Genomic DNA, 22,332 nt, shown 5'->3' on the forward strand with positions numbered 1-22,332 from the left:
GTGTCACTACTCCCGTGTCACTGCTCCGCAAAGGTCGTCGGAAGGTTCGTCTGCTTCCGCTTGGTGCGATGGGAAGGGCGTTCGCCCCCCCATTCTCCCATCCCTATGGCGCCTGCGTGCTGCTCGGTAGAACTACCCCTTCCTAGCCACGAAGCCGACCGTAGTGGTATTCGTGGCCACTGTGCACACACTTCCTGCTTTCTCCGGTGCATCTTGCATTCCGTTACATGCCCTGCGGATGACATTTCCGGATCCGCGCGTATCCTCTTCAGTACCCGGGGGCGTAGGGCGGATCCCTTTCGGTTTCGTGAAAAGTTTTCAAATACGACGGATGCATTTTCCGGCAGTCGCCATTTTTCTTTTTCTGCTGTCTGTCTGCCTGCTCCGGCACGGAGACTGCGACTTCACCTTCTCCTGTCATGTGCCAGGCCAGACACCGGTCCGGTTGCCGGCTACATAAATCTGGCACGTGGCTCCGGCTCGGTACAATGGCTGCAGCAGTAGTGCAACGGTGCATAACGTCCCACCGGCCTTCCAACCCCTTGAGCCTGCCTCGTCCTAATCCCGGTTCCGATCGATTAATCATTCCGCACACACTTTGTCTCGCTCTCTCTCTCTCTCTCTCTCGCTCAAAGGGACCCGCTCAATGTCCGGTTCTCTTGGGTTTCAAATCCGGAAGTTCCGGCAATTCCGGCCCTAGGAACGGGGTTTGCAACGCCCGAAAGGCCCATTCTGAGTGCCACTGATCGGAACCACTCTTCACTCCGTCATCCTCTACCTATCGCTCTGTCTCTTTCACACACGGAGAATATTTGCCTTTCGCTCGGTCTATCGCTTCTCTCCCGTTGCTAGTGTTTCTCAGCGGGCGCATCGCAGTGTGCGTGCCGCTTTTCGTTGCCATAGACGAATAGATGGGGCGTTCGGAAAGAGTTCGCGAAATACGCGCTGCCCAACGACCTGTGCACTCGAAAACTGCTCTGCTCTAGTCTCTGGTTAGTAGCCGGCCTCTACGCAGCTCACTGCTGCTACTGCTGTTGTGTGCGTGCTTGACGTGCTTTTTGGGAGGTTGTGATAAAGTGCATCAACTGTGAACCGACCGCAGTGTGCGTGGCAGAACAGCTTGGAAAACCGAGCCATCGTCGTCATCCTACGCCCCAAGCGGCCGGCCGGTTAGGAACATCTCTTCAGCGCTTCGTCCTCTACCCCTTCTACATCTTTCTCTCTCCTTCTATCCCAGTGCGCATAGAGGTTAAAGCATAGAAAGAAAAGTGAAGATTTCCACCAATCGTGCGAAAGAGAGCGAGCGAGAGAGCGAGCGTGAGCCACAGAAAACCGTGGTGTCATTGTGGCGCAGCCTACTACCATTGTGTGTGCTGTGTGTTCGGTCCGTGTATTGTGCAGCAGTGTGTTGTGTAGCGTTCGCCGTAGCTCGAGAGCAGTGTGATTAGTGTTTGCGAGTATCAGTGAGAGGGTTTGCGAACCTCATCAACTCGATAGCAGCAGCAGCAGGCACCAGCTTGTTCTGGCTTCGTCTCCGGTTTCCGCCGAACCACAACCCAACCAGTCCGAGCCGAAGGAGTGCAAGAAAAACACGTTTTCCACCGACGCGAAAAGCCGGTTGCCAAGTTTTGCGGTTCCGGTCCTCGACTCCCCGTCTGTCTGTCAGCGTGCGTGGTGTTTGCGTGTGTGCGTGACAGAGAAGCACAGATCCAGCGGTTCTACCATCCGGTTCCTGTTGTGTCATAGTCCACGCGAGGAGAGGCGACTTCTTCGGCTTAACGTAAGCATCGCTCAAGATAAGAAGCATTTCTTGGCTGACGACGTCGGAGTAGAGTTCTCTCTGTTATCTGCCATTGTCTCACGGGGAGCGGTCAGCAGCACGGTAGTTGATCAGTAATTACATCTTAATTCGTCGCCACGACGATGCACGTATCTTGTTACGATGACATCAGAACGATCAGATTCAGATCTTTGCCGAGGAACGGAACACGCGACGTTGGAATGGTTTTAAATTACCACTAACACGTGTAGAACTCGTTCTGGAACTGGCCACTTACAATCGATCCGATTGTGCCGTGCATACGCCCGCAACTTAGTATCGATTCCCCGCCACTGCTGCACCGTCTCGTCCCGGGTTAGACTGGGCGGAATCCGTCGCCGACTGCCTTGGCCGTTGGTGGGTGGGTTGCGAAGATGCACTCACTGGAGCGCGAAACTGGCCGCAAAAGTGATCCTCGGTGTATACGATCGCATCTTCGCAGCGTCTGCTTTGCCGTGCGCTTCACTACTTCACTCTCCACTCTTTAGTCTAATTCTTGCGCCCGCCGCTCCAACCCCGGGCACGGGCACGGGCACGGGCACAAAGAGTAGCGAAAAAGATTTGCTGAAGCCAGTCAACCGACCACCAGTTCGTCGTCTCCGCTCGGGTCCGGTCTTGAAGGTACACCCCTTTTGGGAAGGGGATGACGGTGTAATTAGCGTAAAGCGTGCTGCATTTTATTGTGTTCTCGCCGAGAAGCCGACTTCCGGTGCGTTAGAAAGGCAGGCGGGGTTCGCAATTAAAAGTGCGCGGCTTCTCGAGGCTCCAATGGGGCCGGGCCAAGACAGCAGACTTCCCGGGGTTTCTCCCGAACTTGGTCGACTAGAACTTTGCCTAGATCGAGCGAAAGATGATCGTTTGGGGGATGATCGCTCTAGCGGAGCAATATCTCATCGTGATGTCTGCGCGGAGCCAGGGACTCACTTAAACGGCACAAATTATAGTGGCAGTGAACCGAACGCTTCGGTCGCGCTCCGTGCGCCTTAGTCGCACTGTATCCGCTACTCCTTCGCTTGATTGCAACCTTGAATCGGCAGGGGCCACTCTGGCCGGCACACGCAAACAGTGCGCTGTGTGTATCATGCTCCATCGAGCTGGAATCGCAATTAAAAATGGCGAAATGGTTTATGGCTGATCCAGCGTAGGGCGCTGGTTGGTGTCCCCGTCCCGGTGGTGAGCTCTCATTGTTGTGACGCAGCCCGACGCTGGTTACGAAGAAACAGCGACACTAAGTGTTGTAGTTCTTTGTTGCGGATCATGCCGCAGCGCGCCGTGATGATTGCCATCCACTTTTTTCCACTCCAAATGCATCTGGGTCTAGCTGGCGTTGTCAAGCCGGTGTACGCTTCCGTTGACATCTTCAGGTGTCTTCGAACCGGACCGGACCGGGTAGCCAGTGCTGTAGAACAAGTTCCAGCGGAGTAGCAGAAGAAGTATTTAAAAGTATCCATCACCATTTGCATCGCCCGTGGTGCGGGCAGTTCGGCACCAGCGATGATGAATCTCGCATCCATCACAACTCCCCATGCGTGGATGCTGCATTCATAATGGGATGGCATTGAACTGGGTGCCCGCACGTGTTTGCTGAGATATTTGCTGCAGTCTTTTTTTATCGGACTCGCCTTTTGCAGCGCATTTCGCTCGTTCGCGTTCGTGTAATAAGGCTATGCAAATGAGCTCCTGGTGCGAGTTATCACGGGAAGCGCATTTCGGACTGCAAATGAGATTCACCTCACAGAGAGCGGGCGCGGCTGGAAAATCTCGTAATGAGTTTTTCCCTTCTGACGATGAGCACTCAGATCGATGGTCCGCTGCAGCACGAAAGAATCATTTCAACTTTCATTTCATAAATATTAAAACGGCCCATCGAGCCATTTTTATGCTGCCCCCGGGCCCAATTGCAACCAGCTCTTACCAGCGCGCAATAGCGCGAACGGAATGAAGAAAATAAGCTTCTCGTAACTATTATGATGCCGGCTGGTAATTATGGGGCTCTTGTTGGGTACAAACAATAAGGACAAAACTGTGGACGGCCATTAAAACATCGATCCCAATAGATGCTATCTGTCGAGGCTGTCGAGAAGACCGCCACGATTGTTCGCTCTCTCTCTCTCTCTCTTTTTGATCGCTTCGCGATTACACGGATAATTCTATTTTAACCCAACAGTCGTCAGGCTTTCAGAGAGAGAGAGCAATGCATGGTCTCACCCGTTCGTCGATCGTCGTGGACGAAGAATAATTCATTAAAAACTGTACGCAGTTCTTTGCTTCGCTTCTTCGCGGAACACGACGGCAACGGTTGTTCTGCGCTCGCGCTAGAGGCCTCCCCAGTAATCCCTCGGGTGTAATCAGCGGCTGTTTATTCATTGAAATTAAATTACATCTTCCTCATTTACGGACCCATTCGATAGAGAGTGTGCTCCGATTCAGCTTCGGTTCTTCTTGTCCGGAAGTTTCTCCCGGCCCCGGTGACACTCTCGTCTCGCCGGCCGGAAACTCCCCACAGACGGTCGGTTCAACTTTTCTTGGTGATTCTTGCCGGCTCGATAAGGTTGACACAAAAATTAAGTTCGGAATTGTTTCGGGTTGAGCGGGGTGTGGTTTCGTGGCACTCCCGGACATCTGGTTGCTAATCCGGGCGGTTACGAAGAGATTCGTCTTAGTCCCCTAGAAGATCTGCCATTATTTACATCGTAAAAACGAAGCTTCAGCAGTCAAAGGCTAACCGCCAGTAGCAATCCTAATTCGTTATGCTCTTGGCTGTACCTGATGACATGTGTGTGAGCTTCCGTTCCGCAACAAGAGCCGTATAATCGCTGGGCTTGAGATTCACAAGTCATACCCGTGTCGCTGGGCCTCTGTCCTTTCGGAAGGAGAATTCTGGGGCCTGAATAAAAAGAAAAACACCGGATCATAATGCTGGAAAATCCCATCCGAATTCTTGTCGCTTCTCAGGGGTTGGTTCGGTTCGCGCACACGCTGATCGGCTTTTCTTGACAGAAAGTTGTCCGTTCCGTTCCCCAGGCAAATCCGTTGGGGCCGTTGATAGAAATCGGACCATCGCCACTAGAGTCTCGGAAACGGTTGTTGTTGTTGTTGACCTTCCTTTTCAACGTTGTGGCGATGTGTTTTCTTCTTCATTCACTTCCTCGCGGAGGAGTGGAGCAGAGAGAAAACAGGGAACCCCACCGCGTACAACCCAAAATGTCGTCGAACGAGCGAGAAGATTAATCTTCTTCCAGTCAGTCGGCCTCTTGGGTAGTGCTCCGGGTGTTGCGACTAAAAATTCTGTCCTTTCTGTGGCGGCCATCCCGACGTAGCACGTGCTGCAGGCAGAACCGACCTGTGCGACACATTCCGATTGCGAGTCCCCGGGGGGGTTTGGCGTTCCACGGGAACGATGTTAATGATCTTAGCGTGGAACCGCCTGCTCCCCCAGGTCCCCAGACCGTTCCTCTTGGCATAGCCAGCAGAATCCAGTTCATTCCAGTCGCTGGGGACCGGGCGTGACGTGCGCCGCCGTTGAAGTCGCGAAAATCCACCACCTTCTTCCGAGAACTCTCTCACCAGACCGAACAGTGACTTTGACGATCATGCCGAGAGACTCCGGCTGAGTTTTGGGGTGCAAAAAAGTGGAACAATCACGCACACACAAACCCACAGCCACAAGGCGGTGACTTCCCATCTGGTGCCGTCTGCTTTCCGCGGTCGTTCCAGTTCGGAGCACCCCGGCCCGGTTGCGTGCCGTCACACGCTGCGCCCGGCAATCACGCCAACGCCGGGAAATCTCCACAAAACGGGGGAAAAGGTTTAAGGTACGATTCGTTTCTTCGTCATAAACTTTGTTAATTAGGTTTCGGGAGGGAGAAATAATTTGTTGGCGTGTGGCCTCCTATCAAAACATGTCATAAAAGGAGGTGGCGGTTCAGCTTTCCCAGTCTCCGGCGCACGCAACGCGACAACTGTCATCGATACGTCAGCGTGCCGCGTCTTTCTTGGCAACTGCCAGATCTTGTCTGCCGACTGGACCCGTGGATGTCAAAGCCCTGCTTAATGAGAGTATAATGATGAGGCGATCTCCAACTCTCTCTCTCTCTCTCTGAAACCGCGTGCGTCCCGCAAGATGTACCGCAAGCCGATGCCGGTGACTGTTCGAAAACCGGAAAAGAACAGTTAATAGTTGGCCACAAAGTAATAGAGAATTCAATGCGACCGCTGAGCCAACTGTCTATGATGCATTGTAGAACTTACCCACCGAGATATCACAGTTGCATGCTTGGCAAATTCCACTTCAAAATCGCCACCCAATTATAATCGCATTTGACGCTACTCCCCAACAGCCCAGACCGGCTCTAGTTTTGGGCCGCTATCGTGAGAAAAACCTCCTCCAATGCTTCGCGGAACGAGTGTTTTGCCTTTTCACACATTTCGCTCTAACCGTTGTCGGAAAGTCCGGTCGGGGACCATAAATCATCATCCGGGGAATCGTTGCTAGAAAGTAGCCAAAGCAGCGCGGCTTTTCATTGCCATAGGTTTCGCGATCGATCGTGAGCATCATCGCGATCGTAGCTGGGCGCTGCATGTTGGCACTAGGCGTGAGGAAAATAGAGCCACAGTGTGTGGGAAAGAGAGAGCCTATAGCCCCCCTCCGTAATTGGTTCGGCGTGTTGTTAAGCTCTAAACTTTTCTGCGGCGCCTGAACTAAACCAGAAACCCCGAACTGGACAGCATAATCGGTTAGGAATTTCCATGGGAAATGGAGGTCCTCTGGAGAGAGAAAGGGTTGCTCCTCGATGGGAGAAAGAAATGTTGCCGGTTTAAATCTATGCTGCACGAGCAGCAGAGCCCCGCGCTGATCGGATGCACCAATTGCTGAAAGGGATCGAGAGGGCGTCTGTGATGGATGGCTGTGTATGCAAACGAGCGATCGGAGCTTTCTCAGACGCTCAAATTACACGCTCCTGCTAATTGGCGATAACTGTGCAATTTTGTTCGCGAATTCCCGTGGCTAGATGGCGTGGTTCGTCGTGAGGCCACCCAATTGATCATTGATCTCTAGCGGATCATCCAGCAACTCTGTGACTCTCTGTGCGGCCCCGGTGGGAATACTGAGGCAGCTGAGTTGAGTCATTCAGCTATTCCGGGATTGGTCCATTCATTCGCAGTGATAGCATGATTTTATCAATTAAAAATAGTTAGAGAATCGATGCCTGCAGTTATCTGCCATGGGTGGTATGTGAGAAAATAGGATAGCGAATGTGATAGTGTCGGGTGCGCATGGTGGGATTGGAAGGGAGTGGTTCATTACACTTACTGTTACATCGAAGAATGTACAACTTTCTTTCATTAAATCTCACTCTATTTGAGAAGTTTATGTTATTGGCACACCCCGAATCAGTTAATTAATAAATTTGGCCTCATTTGCACTTAGTCTGTGGCACTAAAAATCACACCAAGCTGCGATGCTTCATTGAACGTATCTCGTGTATCGTTAATTTGTTCTGACAGCCTATCGGACCGCTTTTAAAATGGATAGTTTACGTCATCGATGGGGTCGTCGCTGGGGTCGGTGGTGTTACTGACCGTACATTTCTCCGTTGACTAGCCCGGCCCGGCAGCATGGTTTGCCCCTTTTCGGGCCCTCGAAAACGGACCCCAATCAAAAGGGCGCTCGACACGGCCACCCAGCCAGCCAGTCATTTCCAGTGGCTCCTCCGACGTAGGATTTCTCTCTCTTCCTGTCATGCTCCCCGTTTTGTTCAATTCTGTTTTAATTTACCGCTCCAGACCGAACCGGAAGTCGGAGGCAATCGGGTAAATGCAACCGGCTTCCGGCCTCCGGTCGGTATCGGTCTGTACGTGTGAGTGTGGAGAGCTGCATTGCCTTCGTACCCGATTCGCACGGTGGCCGCAATTTTAGGGCTGCCGGAAAAGCCGCTGCTCCGGAACGGAGCGGCCGGGACGGCGGCGGGATCCCATAAATTGCAGGTATCGAAATTGGTTTTCTTCCGCCTCACGCGCGCACCCCAAAAAGGGGTTCCCTTGTGTCTCGGGGTCCTGCCGGGGGCTGGTGGCCAACCGGTGATGGTGAAAATTTGTGGTCCACTGGCAGCAGCGCACGCTTTTCTTCGTTTAATTTCTCCGCTCGCGATCGTTAATTACCACCATCCAGCTTCGCGGTTTCTGTGGCCCGAGCAGCCTCAATCCCGTAGGGGGGGGTCTCTCTATACACCTCTTACCTCGTTATTTTTTTTATTATCATCTTTATTGTGGCTGCATTGTCGTGCCCGCGCGGAGGTCTATTGTTTTTTTTTGGCCATCCACCGGGTAGCGGAATGGCCTTAGGCTTTTGTTTTGTCGCTGGCGAGGTGCATCTGCAATGGCGCAAATTATTGGTACCAACATCGGGGGGACCAATCTGGTCCACGGGAAATTCGAAAGCAATTTCCCCGTTCGGCGGTGGGGTCGCGATTGGTTGCGTTGGGTGGTTTCGAAATAAAGTGAAGGCCGTGTGGCAATCGGAGATGGATGGCAGCGGCGGGCGCACTGGTAATTGGTTCACCGGCCCCACGAGCTCGTCCTCCCGATCAGCCCACTCGGACGCCGTCGTGCCCGTCGGCCGGGGCCACCGACAATTATCCATCCTTCCCGCGGTGCGGTGCGCGCTGCGCTTCGATGCGCGAATTGCGCACTGGAGAAGTTCCTAATCAGCGTTGCAACGGCCGCGGAGGTTAAAGTCTAAAGGTTTCCCCGAAGCCGCCCGAACCCGTAATTTATTCGCCCACTCGGCGGTTCATTCGCGAACCGGTGGTCGCGGGTTCGACTAATTGCGAGTAAGTGGATTAGTGAAAATCGGACATTTCTCCGCGGCCCCGGGGAGCGAGAGCGAACTTCTTAGTACGTGAGGTGTGTACCCTAGATTGCCAGCAGGAGTGGGAACGTTTCGTGAGAAATTTATCGACGGCTGAAATGGAATTGGCCAAGTTTCGTTTAATTAATTCGTTGCACTCACTGTCCGGGTTGGTGGGGTCTTTCTTTAGGTCTTTGGTGTAGCTCCTAAAAGGCGACAAGATCACGGTGCCATATGTTCAAGAAAAAACAAAAACCTGCCACTACCTGCCATGCCACATGTTTCACATTCGCTCCGAAGAGAAGCTCCGATTACGGTCCATCCTTCAGAAGGGGCTGACACGAACGAAGCACAAAAAAAAACGTGGCGACGAATTACTTTTTATGTGCTCTCGAACGCCTGAGACGGAGAGATGCACACATATTAGTAAGCGCACCGTGTTTGGCCTGAGGCCCTAAGTTGTAGGCCTCACCACCATCAGCCACCAGCTAACAGCAAAAGACAACCTATGTTGGCTCTCGACACCTGTCTGCAATTTTTTTTTATCTCGCCAGGGTTATGATGGGAGAAGTGTATGACCTGCAACCCGTACAAACATCAATGACGGGTAAATTCGTCGGCTGGACGTCTACACGGGAAGCGACCCCGTCATTAGCGAAGCCCCAGTACAGAGGAGCTGACATTTATGATGGGCCGCGAACTCGGAATTTCAATTCCAGACGTTTTGGCGAAGCTGGAAGGTATTCGAACGCGTGCCAGCCGCCCAACTCTAACGATCAAGACCACCGCCGACGAAGATCCCGATGGGGATTCCGCGGATTCGCATGCCCAATTGTATCACTCCCTCCGTGTGCTGCGAAGGAAGAAGAATTTGGGTTTTTTTCTTGACGTACCACGAGCGCGAGTCACATCTGGCAGTTAACGAACCGTAACCTTTTATCCCGCCGTGGCCGGGCTTGTGCCGTTCTTCGGGGCGTCCTTCGCTAGGCAGGCGGCCAGATTTGGCGAGAACTCGCACATGTGGTGCATCAGCAACTGTAAAAAATCCCAGCCGAATGAGGTTTCCCCCGGGGGCCACAAACAACGATGATGTAGTGCCTCTCGTCACCGGACCCGGACCGCTCCAAAGCGCGCATCTTTCGCGGTTTCATCTTATTTATGCTCCTTGGATCTGTGTGCTTCGTTCTGCTAGTGTGCGTTTCGGTGGGGAATGCTGATTTCCGAAGCCCTGGTTCTCTCTCTCTTTCTCTATCTCTCGGTGGCTGATGTACTAGGGCGGAATGAGGTTAACCCGGTGAAGCGTGCATCGACACGTGGCGGCTTGAAGAGTGCTTGTTTTGGTGGTGAATTTGACGTTCGCCATGTTTTGACTCCCGCCAATCTGCGCCGCCACCAACACTCATCGCTTTGTTTGTTCCTCTATTTTTAGGTAAGTGTCCCGACGACCTCCGACGACGACGACGTCGCTTCCTTCCAGTCTCAAACGGGGCTTAACGCCGCCTTAATCCCCGCCGTCCGTAAGTGAGATTATCAGCCACCGCGACCGGAGCCAGTCCAAACCAGTGGACCTAAAAAGCCCCAAGAGCCCAACCCTAGGGGTTAAAGAACCTTCCCGCCTATCTGCGGTCGCAAGTGATCCGCCGGAAGGAGGAACGCTGGTTACACAGGGGCCCGCTGTCGCAGGTCACACTTCAAGAGTCTACGGCAAGATCTTGACGGTATCCGTGGCGACCGTAAGTGGTCTCGCTCCATCTCTGGGTAGCGTTCTACAAGAGTGTCGCCGGTTGCTCATTTTGCACCTCAAAACGTACCGGGTCGGGTCTGGTCACCGTAAACTGTGGGAGATTTTTGGTCCCGCAATTTTCTAGGCCAGTAAGCACGAGCTTTTTGAAGTGGTCTGCGCTTTTCGGGACATTTTCGGGTACCTCCGACGACATGTTTGCCAATGCCGTCCCGTTCATGGTCTCGCCCCGCGGGGCGATTGAAGATGTGGACGAAGTATCACCATCATAATGATCGTGTCGTAGAATTATGAAATCTTTCGGCTGGCTGTTTGGTGTGGGCCGCTTTCGCAAACGTGGTCAAGCGCGCACCGCAGCGACCACGGAGCAGGAATGTTAATAAAGTGTACGAAAAGGAAGTTCCCACCAGCGCGAGAAGAAAACCCACCCGAACGGAGATCGCACCGGCGAACGTTATGTATTGAGATTAATTATACTCACGTCTCCGTGGCCACGAAGAACCGACCGAAGAGGAGATGTGTTACGTCAACGGCTGCCGTGGACGGTGCCGCCGACGACGACGAAGATGACTGATGCTATCCAGAATTGCTTCGCCCGTCGAGAGATGTTGTGACCTGCCAGGAGGAAGGACGAGTAAAAAAGAATCGTCCGGACGACCTTCTTCCATGACAAGGGTTTTTGGTGATTTTTTTGTTGTTGCGAAAAGGTAAGGTGTCCGTGTCTTGGCGCGCGTTACGCGGGCGCAAATGACGCGGACGCGTTCTCATCTCGTCGCCCGCCAATCTGTCATGCTTACCGGGCGCGCCGCAGTCTTCATAATTCGCCATCTGTCATGCTTCCTTCGGGTGGGGCTTTCTTCGAGCTTTTTGAATGTATGTTTTATGTTTTAGAAAAAATGGGGATCTCCTCTTTCCGATTTGGGATCCGCCTTCGAGCGGCATTCGTGTCACTCGCCGCCGGGTTCGATCTTGACGCGCGCGTGTCCACCAAGCTGGTAGCACGTCTGACGTGCTGAAAAATGTCAATTTCGAGCGAAGGGAGGCTAAATTTTAATGAGTCATTTTTCACGGCGCCCATTTTCGGTCGGTTTATAGAAGCTTCCTCATGGAAAAAATGATACCATGATTATGAAGTAGGGCCATCGCAAAATTATGTTCTGTCGCGCCCACCTTCACCGAGGCGGCCACGAGCGACCGCAGCTCATGAATGGTCCTTTTTTTTCTTTTAGAGTCCATCATTTGGCCAACGGCCAGAAAGAGCTTGCCCATTTATGGCGGCGACTACATTTTCTGTCCAACAACGAGTCTGCACATCGATAAGAATGACATTATTTTCCGTTTATCATGCACATTTGTTTCCCAATTGGAATCGGTTGTGAGGTGATTAGTTTAGTGTTGCTTCTGCTCTTTGTTTTTCTTAATTGAGCCTCCGAATTTTGATTGTTAAAGGTCATAAGGAAGGAAACCAAAGCCAAAACTTTCTACCTTCTTCTGTTTAGCTTTTCCAACTGCCATGTTAGTTTTGGCATTTACAACAAAAAACACAATTGCTTTCTTTTTAGCCAAACATGTCCATTTTTTCGCCTTTTTCCAATGTCTCGACCACTTGGCCCCGTGCTGTGAGAGTCATGAACCAATGCATTTGTCAAGTGCGGTCGCATGTTTTCTCGTTTAGGATTTTCTAAGCCGGACGATTTTGCGTTCCTATGTTATCCGTTCGCCTCTGGCGTAATGTTTTGCTGTAACCGGATGCCTTCGACGAGTACGGTCGCATTCACATCGTTCTTCAGGACTTTTTCCAAAACACATGAGGTTTTTCGAAACCAGATGATTTTGTGAAACTGCCTTCCGTGATGTTATATTTTGTTGTAACTTGATTCCATCGTCGGGTGTGGTCTCGCCGATTCTATATACCATCTGACCATTTTATCGTTCTTTCTGCATTTTCCGAAAAACTGGTGTAATATTTTGCTGCAATTAGATGCCTTCGTCGAGTGGGGTCACGAGTCTTGGGAAGGATTTGGTTTTGGTTCCATGCTGCAAGCATGTTTCTTTGCAATACTCTGCATGTGATCTTGGGCGCCTTCTTGACGAGGGAAGATCGATGGTCTGAGAGTGTGAGATCGATCCAGAAAAGCTGTTATCAACTATCGCACAGGATAGCGAAAGCCCTAAATTAATAATGATCAGTACTTTGTGCTTCTTTCAGCTTGCGAGTTGTAGATCCGACCCTTCATTCCCATCTCGTTTCATTCTCGTTTCAATGGACAGTTAATTCGATGAGTTTAGATCGTCCATAACACAGGACAAAGTTTTGCTCCAGGACAGTTGCACACGGTCTTACAATATCGTGTGAATATCGTAGAATTTGCAAACCAAATTTGCGAACGTTTTGAAGGACTTCTTTATGAATCTTCACGCCCGCAAGTGTTGCTTCAACTGCACAACTTCCGTACAGTGCCATTCACCGTCGATGGCCGCGTGCTAGTTGTAAATTCTAACTATCGCTTCCACTGTTTGCCATCACCGGCAAACTGGGGAACCTGCATTCCCGCTTGCATCTACGCTGCCTTCCGAAAGCTATGCCAAAATCTCGCCCACTCGTTAGCCGTGGATTGTCCTCAATCGGAGTTTTGGTAGTGTCGTGACGAGAAAACCCCGTCGAAAATGTGTCACATCTACACCCCGCGGGCACCCAAGTTCGGGGTTTCGGGGAAAATTAAACCAAATGAAATCACCCTCCGGGCGGCACTCTCACGGAAAACTTGCGTCGAACAGCGGTCCGTCGAATGAAAAGCGCTGCTCGCGGAACACTTTGTTGTTGGAAGGGAAAACTGTTTCGATTGTCGCGGCACGCAAAGGAGGCACCCACCACCAAACTTGCGCGCCCTCGGAAGGTCCCGATTGACGATGGTGACGTGAGGCTGAGAGGTGAGAATTTCGACCCGGATTTCGGTACCCCCGAAGGGTGCTTGAATTATTATTCAAATTTAATGAAGCCCTTCCACCTTTTCAGCCCAGAGTTCAGAGTCGGGCTTGGAGTTGGGCTCCCATCGACCGTGCAGCCAAATTGTCGACGCTTGGGAAGTCGGCGAAGGACCCCGCCGCGCGTGTCGCGTGTGAACACTTTCCCCCACCGGGCACGGTATAAACGGTTTTCTCTGGGCACACGACCACGACGACGACGACGACGGTTGTTGGGCGAAGGAAATTTGCCATTTAAATCGTCACCTGCTTTCGCGCTGAGTGGGCTTTTATGCTGTTTTATGCTGCGCCGGTTGCCCGGCCTCACTGTGGGAACCCCTTCGATGGGCTTGTTGTTCGGCGACGCTGCTGGTGCCGTGGGCGCCACCTTGAGAAAAGGGCCGACGACTGTGTGCCTGGGACGAAGTACCAGGCCAACGGAGCCACGAAGCCACGGAGCTTTCTTTGGCCCAGCCCCCACCCGTGGTGGGTGGATTTGTGTAAAGTTTTGCCGCTCGAGAGCCGTGGCGCTCATGGCGTGCGTAATGAAACTAATGAATTGGCTTCAAAAGCGTATGATACTTGTTTAAAATGGTGGGTGCGCCCCGGGCTGCTTTTTGTCGCGCGATTCACGTGAATTGCGTGAATTATTTAAACGCTTCCAGCGCGGCCCACCACCCGGTGGTTTTTCGCCCCCAGGCTCTGACTCTTGGTGGATGGTGGATTGTAAATTTTCATTACCAATCGCGAGAACTGAGAAAGGATTTTCCACGCCCATAAAGAGGGTAGCCGGTAGCAATAACGCCGAACAGATTTCAGCCCTGTGACCCGAAAGCGAAATGTGTAATTAAATGTTGTGGGCGATATCATTTAAAGCAGCACAGCTCCCCCGGAGAAGCCCCGCTTTGGTGGGATTATTTTTTTTTTCGGCTATCGATACAATTCAATTAGCCCATCGTGTGTTTCGCGCCTGCACCCGGCTAATCGATTTGTCATCGGTTCCGTTTTCGCCCCGAAAGTTCCGTGTCGTTTCGACCGTTCCGTTTTTATGTCCGCTGCGATTGAATTTAAGTTTTTATGTCTTTTTCTGATCGCTCAACGGTGATTTGAATTTATCTCCCGGACGGCCGGAGGTTTGAGTTTCTTTTAATGGCACCAGCAATCGCATTCTTGCGTGCGTGCGCACTGAGCCTTGCCGAAGCACCGTTTAATGATGTGTCACCGCGCCCGACTCGGAAGGCACACTCGACGCGCACCGCCTCGGGAACCCCGGTGGCGAAAGTCATAAATTTTCCCCGAAAGCCACAGCAAACGTTATCACGAATCTCGTTGTGGCCGCCGCGCAACATACGCGTGCGTTTAGTTGCTCTCTTTCTCGTCGACCGCGCACAACATAGTAATGGGGGCACGTGGTGGTTTTAATCATCATCTTTTGCACCCAAAAAAAGCGCCAAACGCGCCGAATAAATCTGTTTATTGTTGCGGCCGATAAGCGGATGTGAATATGGATGTTGGGAATGGATTCCGTGACGACACATTCACGTGGTGAGCATTATCTGTCTTTATCTCGTCGTTGGCGGACAGGTTCGCGTAAAATGTACCTTCTAATCTTAATCCCCGATGTACTTCTTCCGGTTTGTGTGTCCACTCGTGAAAACCCCAGCCTGTCACATGAACGCGCCAAATCGATCACCACACCGGAAGATGGATGCTTTCCGTGCGCCATCGCTGGGTCTCGGCTTAATTAATCAATTTCTCTACACAAAAAAAGGCCACAGTGTGGTTTGATTGCGATTTTCCTGCCTGAGGCAAAGGGCCTCCTTGGGGGTGTGTGACGTAAAACTACTGTTCCCAGAACCCACAGTGACAACCCACAACAACACGACATGTAACCGGGCGGGCGGCAGCCCAGAATCACTATCATCAATAATTCCGCCACTCGGGGAGCAATAAAATATTGATCCTGTCGTGTACCGTCCATGGCGTGCGCGTGCTCCCTAAATGGCCGCCCGCCACAGGTCCAGTTCACGCCGGAGCCTAGCTCGGAAGAAGGTCTCGAACGGAACACGCAGCAGATGAGACCAGAACTTTGCTTCATCGTAGAACCAAAAGAACTGGGTGTGTGTCTGTGGAGATGAATCTTTCTCATTATATTCCTCGGTCGGCAGTTCTTGGACACGGAAGAAGACGGAGCAGCCCGCTCCACGATGGCGCTGTAAACAAGTTATTTAATACCGAACATGGTGCCCGTCCAGGGGCCCCGACCCGACAAGACTACTTTAGACTTTGAGCCGCTGGGTTGGGCTGGGAAGCTGGAAGTGACTTTAACCGGACAATGTTGCAAACATCGTCATCGTAGACCGACAAAACCCATCTCAAAGTTGGAAATCTCACACCAAGGGGGCGCTCTGTGGTGGCTTCTGGGATGTCATTTGAAGTCCTCTAGCTGCTGGCATCCACCGGCACACTTCTTTTACTATTGTTGTTGCCTGCCTGATGATAAGTCCCACGGTGGCCCGGCTTGGCCATGTGATCCATCTTATCTGTCTCGGCATATTACGACGTCCGTTTCGATGTTCCAATACGGTCGTAGCCGGCGTTTTTTGCCTGGGTCCTTCGCAGCCAGCACTACGTATGGTCCTAGGTCCTGCAAGGATCGCAGACTTTTCCCTACCCTGATGGATGTGATGTGCCGAACGAGATTTCGTCACAGGTCGGGTCGATGCGTGGCGTTTGATTTGAAAGCCTTCAAGTGACCCGCACGTGCCGTACGTAGAACCATTTTAAAGACGAGGTTCGAGAACATTGATTTCGTTTTAATTAATTTTCCAACCCAGTAGTAAGAGCCTCCCCCCATATTGCTCAGACTGTGTCAGAGGGGGCCACTGTGTAATTGATTACACTGTTCACCAACACAGCCCACCACAGTCCAGCTCTCGTTTTCCGTGCGGTCGATTCCTGCAAAACTTTATTCAATTAAACACCCGTTGAACCGGGGGGCCGGGGGCATCATTGAGCATAATTAATCGGATTAATTTTTCTAATAAGAGCCCCATTACGGCCCCTGTGCTAGGGCCGTACGACCACAACTCACCACCACCAGAGAGAACCGGAACCCCGGGAGAGCGATTGCTCGATTCGGTTTATTTTTTTTAACTTCGTAAATCAATAAGACAATCGCGGGGAGTCTCAAGGCTCAACAAGTTGTTGATTGGAAGTTAGTTGCTGTTGTTGGCAAAGAAAAGCCCCAATTTCTAATCGGCAAAGTGGAGTGTGGATTTTGACAGACAACGACGTAAAAAATGGGGGAAATAAACATCACGCCACCGTTGGAAGCCCAAAATCGGATGTAGCCCAGCAACAGTGGAAAGATCAATATTGATCCTCCTGCTGCGGCTGTTGGTTTTGCTGGAAAATCAGCGGCACGAAGACCACCGAATCCAACCGGACACCGTTCGCGTCCGTTCGGTTGATGCGCTCCGGCTACCGGGTCCGCTAATGGACCGTGTTCGCTTGGGTCGATTAATTTATTTGTTCCCGGCAAAACCGGGGAACCGTTCTAGCAAAGAAAAATGTAATAATAATAAAAACCGCTCGCGCCTCGCTCCTGTGGCTTTCGGTGGGCCTCCAGTACTTCGACCGGTCTTCAGTTGCGCTCGCCGATGGCCACATAAATTGTGCTTTGCTTTCCTTACCTTTCACTCGGATTCTTCCGACGGTGGCCCGCTGGTTATTTGGTAAGTGGTACTTTAATAATTTATTGTTGGCTGGCTTTCTTCCGGTTGGATCCGGGCCGCGGGAGTGTTGGACTCTCCGTACTACTCGCCGACCTGCCAACGGTTTCGCTTGCCCGCCGGACGATCCGGGAGATTAACGGGGCCCAGTAATGGGCCCGGGACGGGGGACTCTTCCGCCGAGGGCCGAGTCAGAAGGACTCGTAAGGCTGAAATCTGTTGGAGGCGGTTCGAAGGGTAGAGAGCGAGTCCTTCAAAACTCTTGGTTCTCAATCGTAATCCCACCTTTGTTTGTCACCTTCTTTGAGAGCTTTGGCCAACTTTCCGCCGCTTTTAAATGAGCTGACTACAAACTTGCGCCGCGTGGCCCAGGTGTGAAGGCGCCTCCATCGCCAGGCGATTATTGTGACGTATTCGTCGGCCATTGTTTTCGGGCGGGGCGAGTGGTCTTGGTCCTGTTTGTTTTGGACAGTCAACGTCCACTTCTTAATTCGCCCTTACTGCTGTCACAACCCGAACTGCTGGTGTTCGGTTTCGGAGTTGGCATGCAGATGGTGTCGGCACCAAAAGTTTTCACCAAAAACTCTGAAGTGGGGAACTTTGTGGCCTCTTCCATTGGCCCGAGTTCTTTCGCCATTTCGGAAACTTTTGAACCGAGCACCACATTCTGGACGCCTTATCCCGCATCAACCTGCCAACTGTTTTACGGTCGGAAGAAAGATCGCCAGCCCGAGATAGACCGACCCCATCCCGGTGCTGTATCACCGTGGCTATGCTTCGCAAGCCACCGAAACCGGGGCCTGATCATTATTCCGAACCACTCTCTGCCTCTGCCGGGCCGGCGGCCAGATCCGGACGGATCCGGTTTGCGTGTGGGGTGCGCGTTCGGTTCGGCCTCTTATCCCGTTGCACATGACTGCGAACGATCGGGGATTGATGTTGCCCGTGTGCCAGTGTGCGTGTTCCATTTGCCATTTGGTTCGTTTTTTACTTTTTGCCAATTGTGCAAAAATCCCACACACGCCGGTTTTCGATGATGGGCAACCTAGACACACGAGCTTCTTCACCGGGGCCGAATTCCGTGAGGGCACTGAACCGAAACGGTTGATGGGTGAGGGACGGGGCCGACGTTTCAAAAGGCCAACAGAGAGCGGATATGTTACCACGGGAGAACCACGGATTCGAAAAAAAAGACATTAAAACTCCGAAAAGAAGCTCTACTCCGGGCGGCAAAAAAAGTTTGCGAATTTCGCGCAAATCGTTCCCAAGAGTGTTGGATAATTTATCACACACGCGCGCACTCGGAACGGGTTGTGGAGGTCGAAAAATGGCCAGACATAAAATTAGAAAGCTTCCCTCGGTCGGGGGGAAAAAGTAACGGGCGGACGGACGGGCGCGTGCGCCATCATTGCGAAAACATGTATCCGGCGCACAGCCGGCCATCCATTTTCCATCGTGGGGCCAGCTGGCACAGTTCTCTTCCAAGTTCTCTCTCTCTCTCTCTCTCTCTCTCTCTCTCTCCCTCTCTCTCTCGGTTTGCAGTTTCCATCGATGGTCCGAGATCGAGCTGCCGGTTGGCCGGCTGTGTGAAGGGCATCCGTCACTTGCGCCGGGAGATTGTGAAATCAATCACGGTGTCCTTACTAGGGATCAATTTCCATCAGGACTCGGTCGTTCTGTCCCTTGAGAAGATGCACCCATCCTAGCGCGCAGTTACATGTGTCCGGCTTTGGGTGGATTTCCCGATTGGAGAAGGCCCCCGTCCAAGGTTGCCAAGTTGTTCATCAACTAAATTGTTCTCCATCAGGGCACCAATCGGAACCGAGACTCCTTTCCGGTTGGGCTCTGGACCGAACCGGTCGGGTAATCTGACGGCCAGTAAAACTCCCAAGTGCATCAAATTACGGAAATGTGTTTGATTAAAATATATTACGGGGGCACACGAGTTGAACGATGACGGGACACTGGTCCGTCGCATTGCCGTAGGGAACGAAAAACGGACACCGATCGGGCTACTTCCGTATTCCTGAAAATGCTCCACCTGAGAAGGTTTGGCTTTTGGCGGGTTTCCATTGAGCGTTACCGGTGCCCTTTGCTAGATGTCCTGCCCGGCACTTCACCCGTTCCCGAATCCCGGGACGCGAAATGGCGCGATAAACGTAAGAGCGGCTCGTAAAACTCTGTCACCTCCACACTGTGGGCGTGTAAAGTGGCGAAACAATGAAAATAAAGTTTATGTGTCGCCCGTCGGCACCGTCCTCGGGAATGAAGACGAATGCTGACCCAGCCCGACCGATGGTGCGCCATTTTGCGCCCACGCCACGAGAGTGATGTTGGTGTGGCACTAAAACTTTCGAATAAAGTAACACCCCCAACTGCAAGTGGTTATTGCACCAGCACTGTGGCCATTTCCGTCCCCCCTGTTTTTTGTAACTTTCAGTAAGCAACATTGAGGGCAAAAAATGCAGCCCTTCTCGGCCGGTGGGGTCCCTTTGAGAAACTTGCAATCCTTTCTGACATGTGTCACGTGCACGACGGTCCCGGAGTCAGTGTCGGTCGGTCACGAAGGACCCTGGCAACATTGTGCCTTTCGCAGTACGCGGTACGGGTGCGAACCCTTCAGCGTATCGTTAGCTAAATTGGTTAATTCTTGGGTTGGCTGCTTGCCTTGTGCATGAGGCGCTCTAATTGGCGGCCTTGTAAACGGTCTGCTGGCAACTAGCAAGTGCACACACAGTGTTTATTGATTGCATACGATAATTGGTTACCGCCATTGTTGTTCGCTTAAGCCTTACATTTGCTTTCCATTAAACTTAGGTTGCACTTTGGGTGGATTTGAAAGTTCTGTCAATTTTTTTTAGGCGAACTAAAAGCATTTTTCTTGCCTTTTATATCTGAATACTTGAGACATTATTGGAAATCTCGCTGATTTTACATCCTAAGGATCTCAGCAAGAGATCGATCAGAGTCGGAAGGCTGTATTTCTCAAAAACAAACCTGGAATTTTTCGATATGGCCATGTTGATTCTACTGAACACGAACTCTAATGGAACGAATCTTAGCATAAAATCCTACACATAACCTTCCTTTCTTTGCAGTCCATTTCCCCGCTTAGTATGTGCGAATTCGTTGGCCAATTGAGCGTGCCAAAGATATGCGTCAAATATACCTCTATAAACGCGTCGTCGGAAGGAGGTGGTCCAATGGTTGACTCGTGGCAGAACCTTCCGATAGACCTAACCGTTGTTGAGTGAGCAAAAATTGCACTTTAATTTGAAAACTATGGCACACGAGCGGGAAGAGACACACCCTCCTTGAAGGCGCCCCGACGTCATCAACCATTAAACAGCAATAAAAATTAAATGTTGCCTTAATTGCCCGAATGGGCCCCGCGGGTGGTTTGCCTTTGGTGTCAGGGTGGCTGCTCCCGGCGAAGGTGGTGTTTCCGATTTTTGTAAAAGCTTTAATAGCTTTGTAACGTCACTCCAAGCCCGGGGCGGGCGGCGGATGTCTGCCCAAAATCGTCGACGGACGGACGGACGAACGGACCGGGGCGAGTGCAATCTTATCGTGCCGAAACACTTCCTGTTAGTAAAACGTTTTAAGATATCTGCCTGTCTCTCTCGCGAGCGTTCTCTGGAATGTCTTGACATCCGGTGAGGGCGAGGCATTGATGGCCATCAGCATAACGAGAACAACGGCAGCAAAGATAGGGCTATGTGCGCAAAGCCTAAATGCTGCAGATAAAGAACTTTTTAAAGATTGCACCGCGTGTTGGGTGGCCAAATTATTTTCGTAATTAGCATAAACCAGCAAACGGCGCTTGTCTCGCGCGCTATCGGGTCCGGGGTTAGCCTCCGGGTCGAGATTAGTCCTCCGGGGATCTCTCCATAGCACACATCACAGAGGAATACAGACTGTAAGCTTGTGTTTTTGATTATGTAAACGCATGTGGCGGAAGGTGTGACCCGCCCTAAACCACAGGGCAACCGCAAGCAGAGTAGCCGGCAGATTACGGGGGTTTTCGTGTTTTTCCTTCTTTTTGTCCCGCGAGCGGTGCTTTTGGTGTGTAAATTATGGCTTGCGGTTACCCCCAGCGCGAGCACGCTCTGAACACACGGTGGTCTAAGAGGGATCCTCGCAAACTTCTTTCGTCTTGCGATCCGGGACCGCCAGCCACCCAAAGAGCCTGCACGCGCCCCTGTTCTTCGCTCCTGTTTGACGAAATTTATCGCAAACTCGTGCTCGGGCAAACATTGCTACAGATACGGGCAGGCGGGCGCACGCCTTCGGCAGCATAAATCTGGCCAACATCAGCTGCACTGCTGCATGCAGACTGATTCGTTGTTATCGTGCGTGTCTGTGTCGCAATGTGGAACTTTCAGATTTGAGTGCTGACTTTGGGCCCGCGATGGGAGTTGAACTCATATCTGGTGATGTTTGTTATGCGATTAGCGTTTCTCTCGTAGCGGTGGTAGGTGGTGACTTCGTGACCGACGACCTGCGACCGTCTTGGGAAAACTCGAACTCGAATTAAGCGAACATCGCCACCACAGGAGCCCTCTGCAGTCATTTATCGATCCCCCGAGGTGGTGCTGCGCACGAAAGTGAAGCAGAGCAAATTGTGCTTTCCCCTGGCGCAAATGGCACCTTTCGCGATAAGCAATCAACCCCGTTGTAAACCGAACCTTGTTTCGGGTGAACTTTGTTTGAAGTGGCGATTTCTTATTATCAAATGACATCATTCTGTTAAATCAAAGGGTGCTTACCACACAGGGTCTTTCAGTTGCCAGGTAGCTTGTGGCGGCGGCAGGATTCTAGGATTTCTTGAAACCAAAAATTTATGCCAAAGAACCCTAAACGACCCGGCCTCGGAAAGCAAACATGTCTGGGTGCCATCACCCCAATTCAGCATGAAAATTATCCGTCCCAATGATCGGACATTCAACCACTCCGATAGAGGTTTCTAATAACGAAGGAATTCTGTTGCTACCTCACACACAACATTCCGTTTCAACATTCATGTCCACCCTTAATGAACGACCCTATATAAATCCCCATCGACCGCGCTCGAGTAGAACAAAAAAGTAAAAACTTTTTAATGAGAGCACAAATCTAATCAAAGGTTCAAGCACGTCCGCGACCAGCTCTTCTCCGTAGCTCAGGTTGATGCAATTCAATCATCACTGCAACGCCTCCATGGCGCCCGCCTGACAGTAAACGT

The 22,332-nt window shown here is 51.7% G+C and overlaps 1 protein-coding gene across 7 annotated transcripts in view; it reads left to right on the forward strand.

Moving 5' to 3' along the window:
* Window positions 1-22,332, forward strand: part of LOC131205961 (protein alan shepard) — a 141,077-nt gene that overhangs the window by 57,218 nt on the left and 61,527 nt on the right. Inside the window, exon 1 of one of the 7 annotated variants that reach the window (XM_058198292.1) lies at window positions 1,411-1,780. The exons of the other annotated variants lie outside the window; for them this stretch is intronic. The gene's annotated coding sequence lies outside the window, so the exon portion shown is untranslated. Of the gene's footprint in view, window positions 1-1,410; window positions 1,781-22,332 lie in introns of those variants that run through there. 7 annotated transcript variants of the gene reach the window in all.

This window comes from Anopheles bellator, chromosome 1 (assembly GCF_943735745.2).
Source record: "Anopheles bellator chromosome 1, idAnoBellAS_SP24_06.2, whole genome shotgun sequence".
Taxonomy (NCBI): domain Eukaryota; kingdom Metazoa; phylum Arthropoda; class Insecta; order Diptera; family Culicidae; genus Anopheles; species Anopheles bellator.